This window comes from Octopus bimaculoides, chromosome 4, assembly GCF_046866305.1.
Source record: "Octopus bimaculoides isolate indiv1 chromosome 4, ASM4686630v1, whole genome shotgun sequence".
NCBI classification, from domain to species: Eukaryota; Metazoa; Mollusca; class Cephalopoda; order Octopoda; family Octopodidae; genus Octopus; species Octopus bimaculoides.
Window position 1 is genome coordinate 112,823,690 of NC_142931.1, and position 15,000 is coordinate 112,838,689.

The window sequence follows — 15,000 nt, forward strand, 5'->3', positions numbered from 1 at the left end:
GTAACCATAAGAGCACCACAGCAAACCACAGCACATACCCAAGGCGCACAGAGCTGCGCTCGGTAGTGAAGTGAAAGCACGTTATAAAAATAAAACTACTGAACAATAATAATAATGATAATAATAATAGTTAGTATCTTCTGGCTTAAAATCAGAGACAGAAGGGTTTATCATAGCAGCCCAAGATCAATGCCTACATTTAAGGAGCTACCGGGCCAACATATTAAAGAATGGCAGTAGCCCAACATGTCATTATGTAAACAACATAATGAACCATTGATCGTGTTGTCTCCATGTGCAGTCTTCTTGCAACTACAGAGTATCTCAACAGGCATTATAGAGCAGCACAATATATTCACTGGGTAATTTGCAAAAGCTTGGATCTGCCCCATGATAAAATCTGGTGGGAACACAAACCACCTCCAGTGCTTGAAAATGACCACATCTCACTCCTCTGGCAGAAAGATAGATGTGAATAGGCCAGACATTATATTGAAGGACTTCAGACAAAAATCATGCCTTCTCATTGATATGACTGTCCCAATTAACATAAATGTATCTGTCAAGATCTACCAAAAACTAAGCAAGTATACAGATCTTGAAACAGAAATTAGCAAAATGTGGAACCTCAAGACTAAAACAATACCTGTTGTCATAGATGCCTTAGGAATGATAGCAAAAGTGGCTGATTCCTACCTAACTCAGATACCAGGAAACCCCCAAAATAATAGAAATTCAAAAGCTGGTGCCCATATCTGACATAAAATATTGTCCATGTAATCTCAAATTTTAAAACAAACTCATAATTTTCTTATATTTTCTTAAACATTCTCTAGAATAGTACTTTGTGCAAAAACCAAATATATGACACTGTAAGCATAACACCAACTTGAACTTCTAACTTGCTGTCTCTTAAGGTCTCTGAGTGAGACTTGGAGTCAACTTGTACAAATACAAAGCAAAAGTCAAACATATAATAATAATAATAATAATAATAATAATAATAATAATAATAATAATAATAATAGTAATAATAATAATAATAACCCTTTCTACTATTGGCACAAGGCCTGAAATTGGGTGGGAGGGGGTAAGTTGATTACATCTACCCCAGTACTCAACTAGTATTTAATTTTTCAACACTGAAAGGATGAAAGGCGAAGATGACCTCATCAGACCTTGAACTCAGAACGTAGCAACAGGAGAAACACCGCTAAAGATTTCACCTGGTGTAACGATTCTGCCAGTTCACTGCCTAAATAATAATAATAATAATAATAATAATAATAATAATAATAATAACAATAATAATTATCGTCATTGTTTAACGTCCGCTTTCTATGCTGGCATGAGTTGGACGGTTTGACAGAGGGCTGGCAAGCCAGAAGGCTGCACCGGGCTCCAATCTGATCTGGCAAAGTTTCTACAGCTGGATGCCCTTCCTAACACCAACCACTCCGAGAGTGTAGTGAGTACTTTTATGTGCCACTGGCAAGTTATAATAACAACAATAACAACAACAATAACAATAATAATAATAGTAATGAGTCGATTACATTGAACCCAGTGTTCAACTGGTACTTCTTTTATTGACTTTGAAAGGATGAAAGGCAAAGTCGACCTTGGTCGAATTTGAACTGAAAACATAGTGACTGGTGAAATACTACCAAGCATTTCGTCCAGCACGAATAAAAGATTTCTCTTTAAGGTACAAGGCCATCCACTTTGAAGGGTGGTTCAATCCTAGCAGTTAACTGTTACTTCATGTTTTGAACCCCTGAGGAATAAATGCTAAAGATGACTTCAGCAGAATACAAACTCAGAATGTAAAGGATTGTAACTAAATACCACATGGCATTTTGTCAACAATCCTTTCTTTATTGGTCATCAGGATCAATAATGTGGTTATTGAATTCATATTATAAGTCTTGGGGGTTACAAAAGTGTACACACATACACACACACACAGAGGCATATACATATGAAAAGATATGGTGTATAAAACATCGACAATATCATCAGTAATTACGAGCTCAATTAATGATAGGCCATTAAACTCCAACTCATTATAACATTACAGTAAAGTCAGGCAGAAATAGTTGGCTTTTATATGCATAATTGGTTCAGATGAGCCTTAAGTGCAATGTATGGAATATTTAGAATAAAAAGCAAAAAAGTATAAATTTCACAGATTTTTTTTATAATCTACTTACTTTCAACAGCTGTTTCTTTAGGAATTAACATGATTAATTCTGTAATTACATGTTTAAGATACATAATTAATTATGAACATAAATTAATTTAAATCAAAATTTATCCCAAATTATTGGGAATATTATGGACTGCTGTTGGTTTATATATCTATATATATCTATGTGTGTGTCTTTGTGTCTGTGTTTGACCACTGCTTGACAACCAGTGTTTGTGTGTTTATGTTCTCATAACTTAGCGGTTTAGAAAAAGAAGTGATAGAATAATCACCAGGCTTAAAAAAAAGAAAAGTTCTGTGATTGGATTTGTTTGACTAAAATTCTTCAGGGCGGTGCTCCAGTATGGCTGCAGTTTAATGAATGAAACAGGCAAAACAATAAGAAGATAAAAAAAAGATATATACATACTTACACATGCACACACACACACACACACACACACATGCACGTGCGTGCACACTCATACACAGGCACGTGCAAGCATACACACACACACACACATAATTATATATATATTCTATTCTACTTGTTTCAGTCATTTGACTGTGGCCATGCTGGAGCACTTCTTTGAAGGGTTTCTAGTCGAAAAAATTGACCCCAGGATTCTTTTTTTTTTGTGTACCTAATACTTATTCTATCAATCTCCTTTTGCTGAACCACTATCTTTGAATTTCTTCCATTTTGGGGTTTCCTGGTATCTGAGCTAGGTAGGAATCAGCTCCTTTTGCGATGATTCCTAGGGCATCTAGTTGTCAAGTGGTGATAGGAGGACTAACACAGACACAAAGACATACACACAAATATATATATATATATATATATATATATATATATATATATATATATATATATCTTCATCATCATCGTCGTCGTTTAACGTCCACTTTTCAGACGTTAAATGATGATGATGATGATATATTTCAAAACGCCTAGTTTAGAATAGAGGCAGCTGATGTAGCAAAAGTTCCATTAGTGGCTCATCTGTTTTCCTATGTGTTCGTTCGGTTGTCTGTAAACAAAGTCCGTTTTTGTGCCTTGTTTTCCTTTTTCTGATGTCCTGTACCCGGATATGCATCTATATATACATGTAGATGTAGGTATGTACATATATGTATGTATACATGCATACGCTCATATATCATTTGTATTATATATATATATATATATATACACGATGGGCTTCTTTCAATTTCTGTCTACTAAATCCACTCACAAGGATTTGGTCGGCCCAAGGATCTAGTAAAAGACAACTACCCAAGGTGCCACACAGTGGGACTGAACCATGAACGATATGGTCGGGAAGTAAGCTACTTACCACACAACTACAATGTATGTATGTATGTATATATTTATATATATATATATATATATATATATATATATATATATATATATATATATATATATATATATATATATATAATAGGCAGTGGAATGGTTAAAACATGTTATACATTAAAATAATACTAAGTCTGTTTAATAATTTTGTACGTAGGATAATACAAATAAATACATATAAGGATATCTACACAATTACATGGGTAAGAACCTACCACTGAGGTACTAATATACACCACGTATCACTGACCATCTTCCACTCTGGTCACCTTCTGCAAATTAGGTTCTCCAAATTTGCTCATGTACTGTTTGAGCTTTAGCTGAGCTGTAAAGGGCTCCACATTCTCTGAGCTATAATCTGCCAGCAAGCAATATATCCCTGATTTGTTATTTACCAACTATTTATCACTTATGAATACCTGGCACCCATCTTCCATCACCTTCTTAATTAGCACATTTTTTTTTTTTTTTTGATTTGGCATATTTTATGATCAGCGTTAGATTAATTAGGTTACAGTACGTTTTTGAAATCAGCACCAACTCCTGGCACACTGTCAGGATAGACAAAGATTTCTGAGAAACTTCCATTCTTTTTTTTTGCCTTTTCTCAGGGTTCACTCTGCACTTACTCTTTTACTCTTTTACTTGTTTCAGTCATTTGACTGTTGCCATGCTGGAGCACCGCCTTTTTAGTCGAGCAAATCGACCCCAGGACTTATTCTTTGTAAGCCTAGTACTTGTTCTCTCGGTCTCTTTTGCCGAACCACTAAGTTACGGGGACGTAAACACACCAGCATCGGTTGTCAAGCGATATTGGGGGGACAAACACAGACACACACACACACACACACACACACACACACACACACATATATTCATATATACGACAAGCTTCTTTCAGTTTCCGTCTACTAAATCCTCTCACACGGCTTTGGTCGGCCCGAGGCTATAATGGAAGACACATGCCCAAGGTGCCACGCAGTGGGACTGAACCCGGAACCATGTGGTTCGTAAGCAAGCTACTTACCACACAGCCACTCCTACACCTCTATTTGTTATTACTACTACTACTACTACTACTACTACTACTACTACTACTACTTTCTCACACTTCTTCAAACTCTGTTATCTATCATTGCAAAATGATGGCTTGCTATAACTGCACACACCTATGGCCAATCCTGTGTTGGAGGAGTAGACTCCTCAAAATATTTGGAACTGGTGACAACAAGGATAAGGCAATTGTTTGAGTTACAACTACCAAAGTCTAATTATGTCATTATTGCTCCTTCTAATGTTATCTGCATCCCTCTCTTGTTGCATGTCTTTTTTTTCTTTTTCTGTCTGGCAGAAAACCCACAGGTAGCTTTTACTGTCAAGTATGCAGTATCTAGGCTTTTATTCTGAATCATTGACATTCTATTCACTTCCTGACTGAGGTATTGCTATAGGATCAGTACTTTCTTAAGGCATGGGGCACATTGCGCAGTTACCTTGACAAATAATGAGTGTAAGAGGCTCAATTCTGATCTATGTATGCTGCAACTTAACATTAATAAGTAGTCGTGGAATACTCAGCAATTGCCCAATGTCATGATTTTCTAAAATCTTGCCCATATGATCAACAAAATCTGATCAATTACAACTTAGCATTGAATAGGTTCCAGCAATGATTTTTTTTTTATGCTCTTCCTTCTGAGCCTATCAACCAGTATAAATTCAGTATGTCATGAAACCTAGACGGTGAGCTTTGATATTCAGCAAAGAGAGCATATATAAGAGTTGACCAACAGAGACAGCAGACAGTACAAAGGTAATGAGCAGTTGGAGGATGAACACCACCAGAAGTCAGTTGCTGATGAGCAACTAACAACACTATCTGCTGCTACAATTACCACCAATAACAAAAACTCTCTCAACGTTTTGTTGTTCATAGTAACGGCAACTATCATTTCTTTTGTGTACAAAATGACTAAATTGTTGGTTTGTCGAAATCTCAACTGAATCCACTGTTCCTTTCCTTACAAAGTAAATACAATAGAGCCAGGTGCATTAATTTTCTGGGAACGGGGGCAAGGGTCCAGGAGCACAATTTTGGTGTATGTATTCAGTGGCTGGCTGTTGATAAATACCATAAGGTCCAGTGCACAGATTTTCCCGGGTGGGGGGGCTATAATACTGCTAACATGACCCTGAATGGAATAGCTTTGTAAATTTTAAAAGGTTATAAAGATGCAGATAATATACACCCTACTTGACCAAATGTTATTATCATTTTTAAATTGTTACACTAGATAATAACAGAGTCAATAATATATTTGCAATTTATTTTTTTGTGAATTATTTTTCTCGTAAATTATTTGTTCTGTATTGAAATTATTTTCACACTGGTGGCAGCCATGATTTAGGCAGAAACGAATCACTTGCAGTACAGATTTCATCATGACGAGTTGAGTGGGGTCTCTATCATGGTAATGCTTGCTGAGGAAGTTAGGCTACTATGCCAGTCCAGAAACTGGTCCATGTGAGTCCAAATTCTTGAATGTATGCTGAGAGATTGTCTTAGTCCATTTGCCTTCGTATGGTCGTTTTCTGTATTTATTATTAGTGCATTTTGGCGATTTAAATGTTTTGACTGTTATTTCCAGCAGGTAGACATACTTAGTATGTCTTTTGATTAATTTTAATCCTTCAGCTATATGTATATATCATCATCATCATCATCATCGTTTAACGTCTGCTTTCCATGCTAGCATGGGTTGGACGATTTGACTGAGGACTTGTGCAACTGGATGGCTACACCAGGCTCCAATCTAATTTGGCAGAGTTTCTACAGCTGGATGCCCTTCCTAACGCCAACCACTCAGAGAGTGTAGTGGGTGCTTTTACGTGTCACCCGCACGAAAACGGCCACGCTCGAAATGGTGTCTTTTATATGCCACCCGCACAAGAGCCAGTCCAGGGGCACTGGCAACGATCTCGCTCGAAAACCCTACAAGGCCAGTCAGGCGGTTCTGGCAACGGTCACGCTCAGGATGGTACATCTTATGTGCCACCCGCACAAGAGCCAGTCCAGGGGCACTGGCAACGATCTCACTTGGCTTGCCGGGTCTTCTCACGCACAGCACATTTCCAAAGGTCTCGGTCAGTAGTCATCGCCTCGGTGAGGCCCAATGTTCGAACGTCTTGCCTCACCACCTCAGCCCAGGTCTTCCTGGGCCTACCTCTTCCACGGGTTCCCTCAACTGTTAGGGAGTGGCACTTTTTCACGCAGCTATCCTCATTCATTCTCACCACATGTCCAAACCAGCGCAATCGTCTCTCTTGCACACCACTGCTGATGCTTCTTATGTTCAGCTTTTCTCTCAAGATACTTACACTCTGACGGGTATGCACATTTAACACTATATATATATATATATATATATATATATATATATATACATCAGTATTTTGATATATGTACAAACACACATTCACATATGTGCATATTTATATGCACATCGCTTGACAACCAACGTTGTTGTGTTTATGTCCCCATAACTTAGCAGTTCAGCAAAATAGACTGCTAAAATAAGTACTAGGCTTACAAAGAATAAGTCCTGCGGTCAATTTGTTTGACTAAAGGCAGTGCTCCAGCATGGCTATAGACAAATTACTGAAACAAGTAAAAGAATATATATGTATATATATATATATATATATATATGTATTCACACACACATACTTGTATGCATATGTATATGTGCATATAGCTATATGTGTATGTGTATATATATATAGACAGATGTAGATAATGAACCTGTATAAGGCAGTGAGCTGGCAAAATGGTTAGCATGCTTGACAAAATGCTAAGCAGCATTTCTTCCACCTTTACGTCACAAGTTCAAATTTTGCCAAGGCTGACTTTGCCTTCGATCCTTTTGGGGGTCAATAAAATAAGTAGCATTTGAACACCAGGGATGATGTGATTGACTAACCCCACCCCCATCCCTCTTTACCCAAACGTCAGTCTACGTACCTAGGTTAGAAAGAGTCATTATAGATCCAGATTCTGATAAATGCATTGCATTCCATATTTGACTTTCAAGTCTACTCCAAAGTGGTGAGGAACTGGCACAACCATCAGTACACTTCGTAATATTCTTAACAGCATTTTGTCTACCATTACGTTCTGAGTTCAAATTCCCCTGAAATCCACTTTGCTTTACATCCTTTCGGGGTCAATAAAATAAGTACCAGTTGAGCACAGGGCCCAATGCAATCGCCTTGCACCCTCCCCCACAATTGCTGGCCTTGTGTCAAAATTTAAAATCGGTATTAACTCCTACCTTTGTGTCACTTCTCACTTCTCTATATTTGTTGTTATAAGCTGATAACAGTTTTGTGTGAAGGCACGTGGATTCGAGGTTAGGACATTTGGCTCACGATCATTGTGTCCTTGAGCAAGACACTTAATTTCATGTTGCTCCATTCCACTCACCTGGCAAAAATGAGTAGCACCTGTATTTCAAAGGGTCAGCCTTGTCACACTCTGAGTCATGCTGAATCTCCTTGACAATTATGTTAAGGGCATGCATGCCGGTGGGATACTCAGTCACTTGCACATTAATTTCACGTTGCTCCATTCCACTCACCTGGCAAAAATGAGTAGTACCTGTATTTCAAAGGGTCAGCTTTGTCATAATCTGGTTCACGCTGAATCTCCCTGACATCTATGTTAAGGGTACGTGTGTCCGTGGAGTGCTCAGCCACTTGCACGTTAATTTCATGAGCAGGCTGTTCCATTGATTGGACCAACTGGAACCCTTGTCATCATAACTGACAGTGTGCCAGTATATATAGTTTTGTATAATGCTATTATGGAGCAGCTATGTTCAGCTATTGAGCAGCTAATGCTGCCTTCGTAAGGGCTTGTGTTGTCAGATAAAGGTGGGGCATTTGGTTATTTTTCAGGTTGTTAAAGTTGGTGTGGAGCATAATTTGGGAGGGGTTAGAGGATTTAAGGATTTGGGGTTTGTCTTTTAATTAAAAGGATAACATCAATTAATTGAAATTTTATAACTCAAAAATATGTAAGATACTAGTCCATGTGTGTGTGTGTGTGTGTGTGTGTGTGTGTGTGTGTGTGCATAATACACATGCACACACACACATATACATGTACATTTATACATATATATATATATAAATATATAATATATAATTGTATGTATATGAATATATATATGTACATATGTATACACATGTATATATACATATATATATATATGCAAATGCATATATATCATATACACACACAGACGTGCACACACCCACATACACACGCATGTATATGTACTATACAGAAAACTCCCTGAGGTATTTCTTGTTGCCCTATTGTATACATTACATTGCATACAAACATACTTACTTACTTACCTATATATGTATATGTATATATGTATGTACATATCATGTGTGTGTGTGTGTGTGTGTATGTGTGTGTGTGTAAAACAACAAAACTGGGTCAATATCTTAATTACTTCTATTGGTTGAATAAGTTCTTATAGCAGGGATTTCCTGCTGGAAACTAACTTCTAAAGGAGCCATATGTGAAAGTGAATGCTAGATCTGACATCCAAAAGACATAACGCTGTTTGATGAATGAAATTTGAACTAATAACTGCAGCTACCTTTGGGATCACTGTTTCCTTGATTGATCTCCTGTGTTGTATATGAAGTAACATGAGATAAAACCTTACTCCATTCCAGCCCTTATTCTATTTCTCTCTCTCTCTCTCTCACATGCATTCTCTTTCTTTCCCTCTTTGCCTCTCCATCTCTTGCTCTGTGTCACTCTTTCTCTTTCTTTCTGTCTGTATTTAAGAAGGAAAGGAAAGAGAAAAAGTATTCTACATCAACTGGGTCAGTATTTTGAGTTGGGCTAATTTTTTATATATCTGGCTATTTTGTATGTATGTTTGTGTATATGTATGTGTGTGTGTGTGTGTGTGCGTGCGTATACATACATGAGAGAGAAAGAGTGTTTGCGTGCGTGTGTGTGTGTGTGTGTGAACATGCATTTAACTGAGTCCATGCTGGAACACTGCCTTTAGTCAAACAAATCGACCCCAGGACTTATTCTTTGTAAGCCTAGTACTAATTCTATTGGTCTAGTGTTTGTGTGTGTGTGTGTGTGTGTGTGTGTGTGTGCATGTGTGTGCATGTGTGTGTGTGTGAAAGAGAGAGGAAGTGTGTGTGTGTGTGAGAGAGAGAAAGAGAGTGTGTTTGTGTATGTATATGTGTGTATGTATGTGTGTGCGTGTATGTATGTCTGTGTGTGAAAGAGAGAGGAAGAAGATGTGTATGTGTTAGAGAGAAAAAAGTCTATGTGGGATGTGGAGAAAGAAAGAGTGTGTGTGTGTGTGTGTACGCGCGTGCATGTGTGTGTGTGTGTGTGTGTGCGCGTGCATGTGTGTGTGTTTGAAAGTGAGGGGAAGAGTATGTTTGTGTTTGTATGTGTGTGTGTGCTTGTGAGTGAATGTATGTTTGTGTTTGTATGTGTGTGTGTGTGAATGTATGTGTGTGTGAATATGTCTGTGTGTGAGAATGTGTGTGCGAGAATGCGTCTGTGAGAATGTGAGTGTGTGCATGTGTGTGAGTGAGATTGTGTGTGTGCATGTGTGTGTGCATGTGTGTGTGCATGTGTGTGTGTGTGTGTGTGTGTGTGAGTGCATGTGTGTGTGTGCAATGGTATGTGTATGGGTGTGTGTATATGAAGGTGAAATACTCTGCCTTTGTTTCAATTAGTTTTTTAAAAGGAATGAAGAATTTTATAAAAGAACTGTCCTTATTAAGCTCATGTGATGGTGACGAGCTGCCAGAATCGTTAGCATGCTGGGCGAAATGCTTAGCAGTATTTCGTCTGCCGCTATGTTCTGAGTTCAAATTCCACCAAGGTCGACATTGCCTTTCATCCTTTTGGTGTTAATTAAATAAGTACCAGTTATGCATGTAATTGACCTAATCCTTTCCCACAAGCTGCCCTTGTGGCAAAAACTTGTAATCATTATTAAGCTCATGTTTGGTGGTGAGCTAGCAGATCTGTTACCATGCTGGACAAAACACTTAGCAATATTTCATCAGTCTTTATGTTCTCAGCTTAAGTTCCCCTAAGGTTGACTTTGCTTTTCATCCTTTTGGAGTCAATAAAATAAGTAGGAGTCAAGTACTGTGGTTGACGTAATTAACCTCTCCCTGCCCTCAGAAACTGCTGACCTTAAACCAAAATTTGAAATTATTAAGCTAGTGTTTAGAACATAAATCAACAGGAAATTTTGATGGAAAATTTCAATTTAGGAATTCCAATCATGTTTCATGGTTCGCTACCTCTACAGCTCCTTTATAGGATCCAGAGTCTCAAGACATCATCTAGAGAAACCACATCTAGTTTCAGCCCCTACACCTCTACCGTTTTTGATGTGGCAGGGCTCCCTCTTATGGAGGTGTCTTCAGCTCTAGTGTTTGTGTTTTTTTCTTTCTCCTTTTTTCTTTGGCCTTGTGTTCTTTGGTTTCTTTGATGCAGTGTCAATGAATGTCAGCGAGTGAATGACCATCCTGCCAAATTTCCCTTTAAATACTTGCTGGTAGGCTCCAGCAACCAGCACCAGCTAACTGTCACATGGCACTAGCTAAGCTTCAACTGACCAATGGAGAGGAAGTATGCATAGTTTTGGCCTGCGCTCTCTCTAAACCTACCTTCCAACAGCATCGTGTTAGTTTCGGTTCCAGCAGTCAGAGCTGACTAGCTGTTTGGTGGTACAAGCCTTCGAACTATCGGAGAGAAGGGTACACAATGAACATATGTATGTGTGTGTATATGTTTGTGTGTCTGTGTTTGTCCCCCCAACATCACTTGACAACCGATGCTGGTGTGTTTACATCGCCCGTAACTTAGCGGTTCGGCAAAAAGGGACCGATAGAATAAGTACTAGGCTTCCAAAGAATAAGTCCTGGGTTCGATTTGCTCGACTAAAGGCAGTGCTCCAGCATGACCACAGTCAAATGACTGAAACAAGTAAAAGAGTAATCATATGATCAAAATCTTGAAGCTGCCATGTAATGCATGATTAATTCAAAGTAATGTGAATAAATAAGCATTACATTTGACAGAGTAATCTGAATGCTAAAGGGTTAAAATAAGAAGTTTGTATCATAGAACCAAATGTACTCTTAGGTGGGTTGGTACCAAAATGGATAACTTTTTTTGTTTATCATATTTCTGTTGAAATACTCTTTTACTTGTTTCAGTCATTTGACTGTGGCCATGCCTTTAGTCGAGCAAATCGACCCCAGGACTTATTCTTTGTAAGCCTAGTACTTATTCTATCGGTCTCTTTTCGCCGAACTGCTAAGTTACGGGGATGTAAACACACCAGCATCGGTTGTCAAGCAATGTTGGGGGGACAAACACAGACACACAAACATATACACACACACACATATACATATATACATATATATGACAGGCTTCTTTCAGTTTCCATCTACCAAATCCACTCACAAGGCTTTGGTAGGCCCGAGGCTACAGTAGAAGACACTTGCCCAAGGTGCCACGTAGTGGGACTGAACCCAGAACCATGTGGTTGGTAAGCAAGCTACTTACCACACAGCTACTCCTATGCCTATTACATTACTTTTGTTTCAATTAATTTTGAAAAATAATGAAGAATTTAGTAAAATAAATTTATTATTATTAAGATAGTGTTTTGAACATAAAATGACATTAAATTTTGATGGAAGGTTATAATTTAAATCACTTTTAAACAGTGAATTTGTAACATAGAATGAGAGGCAGTCCTTGGCATGGTGGTATCAAAAGAGTTACACAGTCCTATGTTCAAAGCTATTTCGATTATGAAATTCTTGTCCTTTAAGGTTACCTAACATTATATTATATGATACAACCTTCACCATTGTTTCCCATGATGGTAAGGAACAAATTTAGGCAGATTAAGCTGCTATTTCTAGCAAGTTTTACAACCATGTAGTGCTTCTTTCAGTGACTAAGTATTTTAAGATGTTTCCAAAAAATATTTCTTTGAGGTGAAGAATATATTAAAAAAAAAATGATAAAATAAGTATATTTCTATAGAAATAATAGATTTTGAACCTTTTCTTCATATTTTATGCATTTCTCTACGCATATTGAAAGATAACAGCTTAGATTTAGCACACCAAATGCAAAATAAAAAACCAGTGCGGAGTAAAATATTTATAACTGTACCGAAATTCTATCAACAAGTTCTAAAATAAGAACTCTATCAGAAAACCTGAACTGATTGTCATCATTTAGAATTGCATGTATGGCTGTATAAGAGACAGAGTTTGTTTCCCAGCTCTGTGGTTCTGGGATTGATTCCACTGCCTTGTACATAGAGAAAAAGTCTCCTATGAGAGCTTTGCGTTGACCAATGTTTTGTGAGTAAAATTTGGAAGAAAAATGGTAAAATCTGTGTGGAAGTTTATTTATTTTGTAAAAACATGGCTGTGTGGAAAGAAGTTTGCTTACCAACCACCTGGTTTCAGGTTCAATCTCTCTGTGTGGTACCCTCAGCAAGCGTTTTCTACTTTAGCTTTGGGCCAGTTAAAGCCTTGGAGTGGATTTGGTAGACAGAAACTTAAGGTGGCGAGCTGGCAGAAACGTTAGCACGCCGGGCGAAATGCTTAGCGGTATTTCGTCTGCCGTTATGTTCTGAGTTCAAATGCCGCCGAGGTCGACTTTGCCTTTCATCCTTTCAGGGTCGATAAATTAAGTACCAGTTACGCACTGGGACCGATGTAATCGACTTAATCCCTTTGTCCTTGTGTATAGCCCCTTGTGGGCAGTAAAGAAATAAGAAACTGTGGGGAGCCTGTCATACACACACACACACACACACTTGTGTGTGTGCATGCACGTGTATGTGTGTATCTATGTGTGTGTGTGCGTGTGTATCTTGGGGTATGTGTTTATCCCCTACCACTGCTTGACAACTGCTGTTGGTCTGTTTGCATACCCATCACTTAGTGGTTTGACAGAGGAGACCAATAAAATAAGTACCAGGCTTAAAAAGAAAAATAAGTGCTGGGGTGGATTCTTTCAACTAAAATTCTTCAGCATGGCCACAGTCTCATGAATGAATCAGATGAAAGATATGTATTGATATATATATATATAAATATTAATATATGTATAGATGCAGATGTGACTGCCTGGTAAGAAACTTGCTTCCCAACCATATGGTCCCAGTTTCAGTCCCCCTGCATGGTATCATGGGCAAGTGTCTTCTACTATAGCATCGGGCCAACCAAAGCCTCGTGAGTGGATTTGGTAGACGGAAACTGAAAGAAACCTGTCGTATATATATATATATATATATATATATATATATATATATATATATATATACACAGACATATATATATGTATATGTATATATATGTGTGTGTGTGTGTGTGAATGTTTGTGTGTCTGTATTTGTCCCCACACTATTGCTTGACAACTGATGTTGGTGTGTTTAAGTCCTTGTAACTTAGCAGTTAGGTAAAAGTGGTTGATAGAATAAGTTCTAGGCTTACAAAGAATCAGTCCTGGGATCAATTTGTTTGGCTAAAGGTGGTGCTCCAGCATGACCACAGTCAAATGACAGAAACAAATAAAAGAATATGTATGTATGTATGTATGTATGTATGTATAAACAGTAAAGCGAGTAGCTACATCAAAGTGGCAGACGAATGTTACTACTAGTTTAACCCCAGGCAGATTCTCCTCCAGCTGGTTTTCGGTGCAAGCTCTGCACCCTTTAGTTTATCATTTAAGTATATATGAGCATGTCTAGATATGCAACTATATGCATGGGAATACATACATAAAGCAGAACATACAAATATGCACATATACATACATACATACATACATACAAACATACATACATGCATACATACATATGTACATACATACAAAAACACCCTGTTGTTGATATTGAAATTTCAATGAAGGAGTCTTCAATCTAGGTTAGAAACCGGTTCTTTCTCTAATGGCAACAAATTTTCAAATAAAATTGAGATTTTTATAACTATATAGGTTGCATATCCAATTTGGGCCACCAAGAGCTACAGATAAGTTCTGATCTTTGTGGATCTTAAAATGTCTCTTGAGGCCTCCGTTAGATTTGTAAACCTTCTGGCATACACTGCCTTGAAAAGTGGGCACAGACATATAGGCAGAATAAGTTGGTGGAGGTTCGTTTTCTATGGGTTCGCAAATACCAATATCCTTCATTGGAATTTCAACATCAACAACAGATGACGGTGATAACAACGTTGATGATGATGATAATGATGATGTTGATGATGATGATGATGATGATGATGATGACATGGATGATGATGATGATGATGACAACGATAATGATAACAACAACAACAA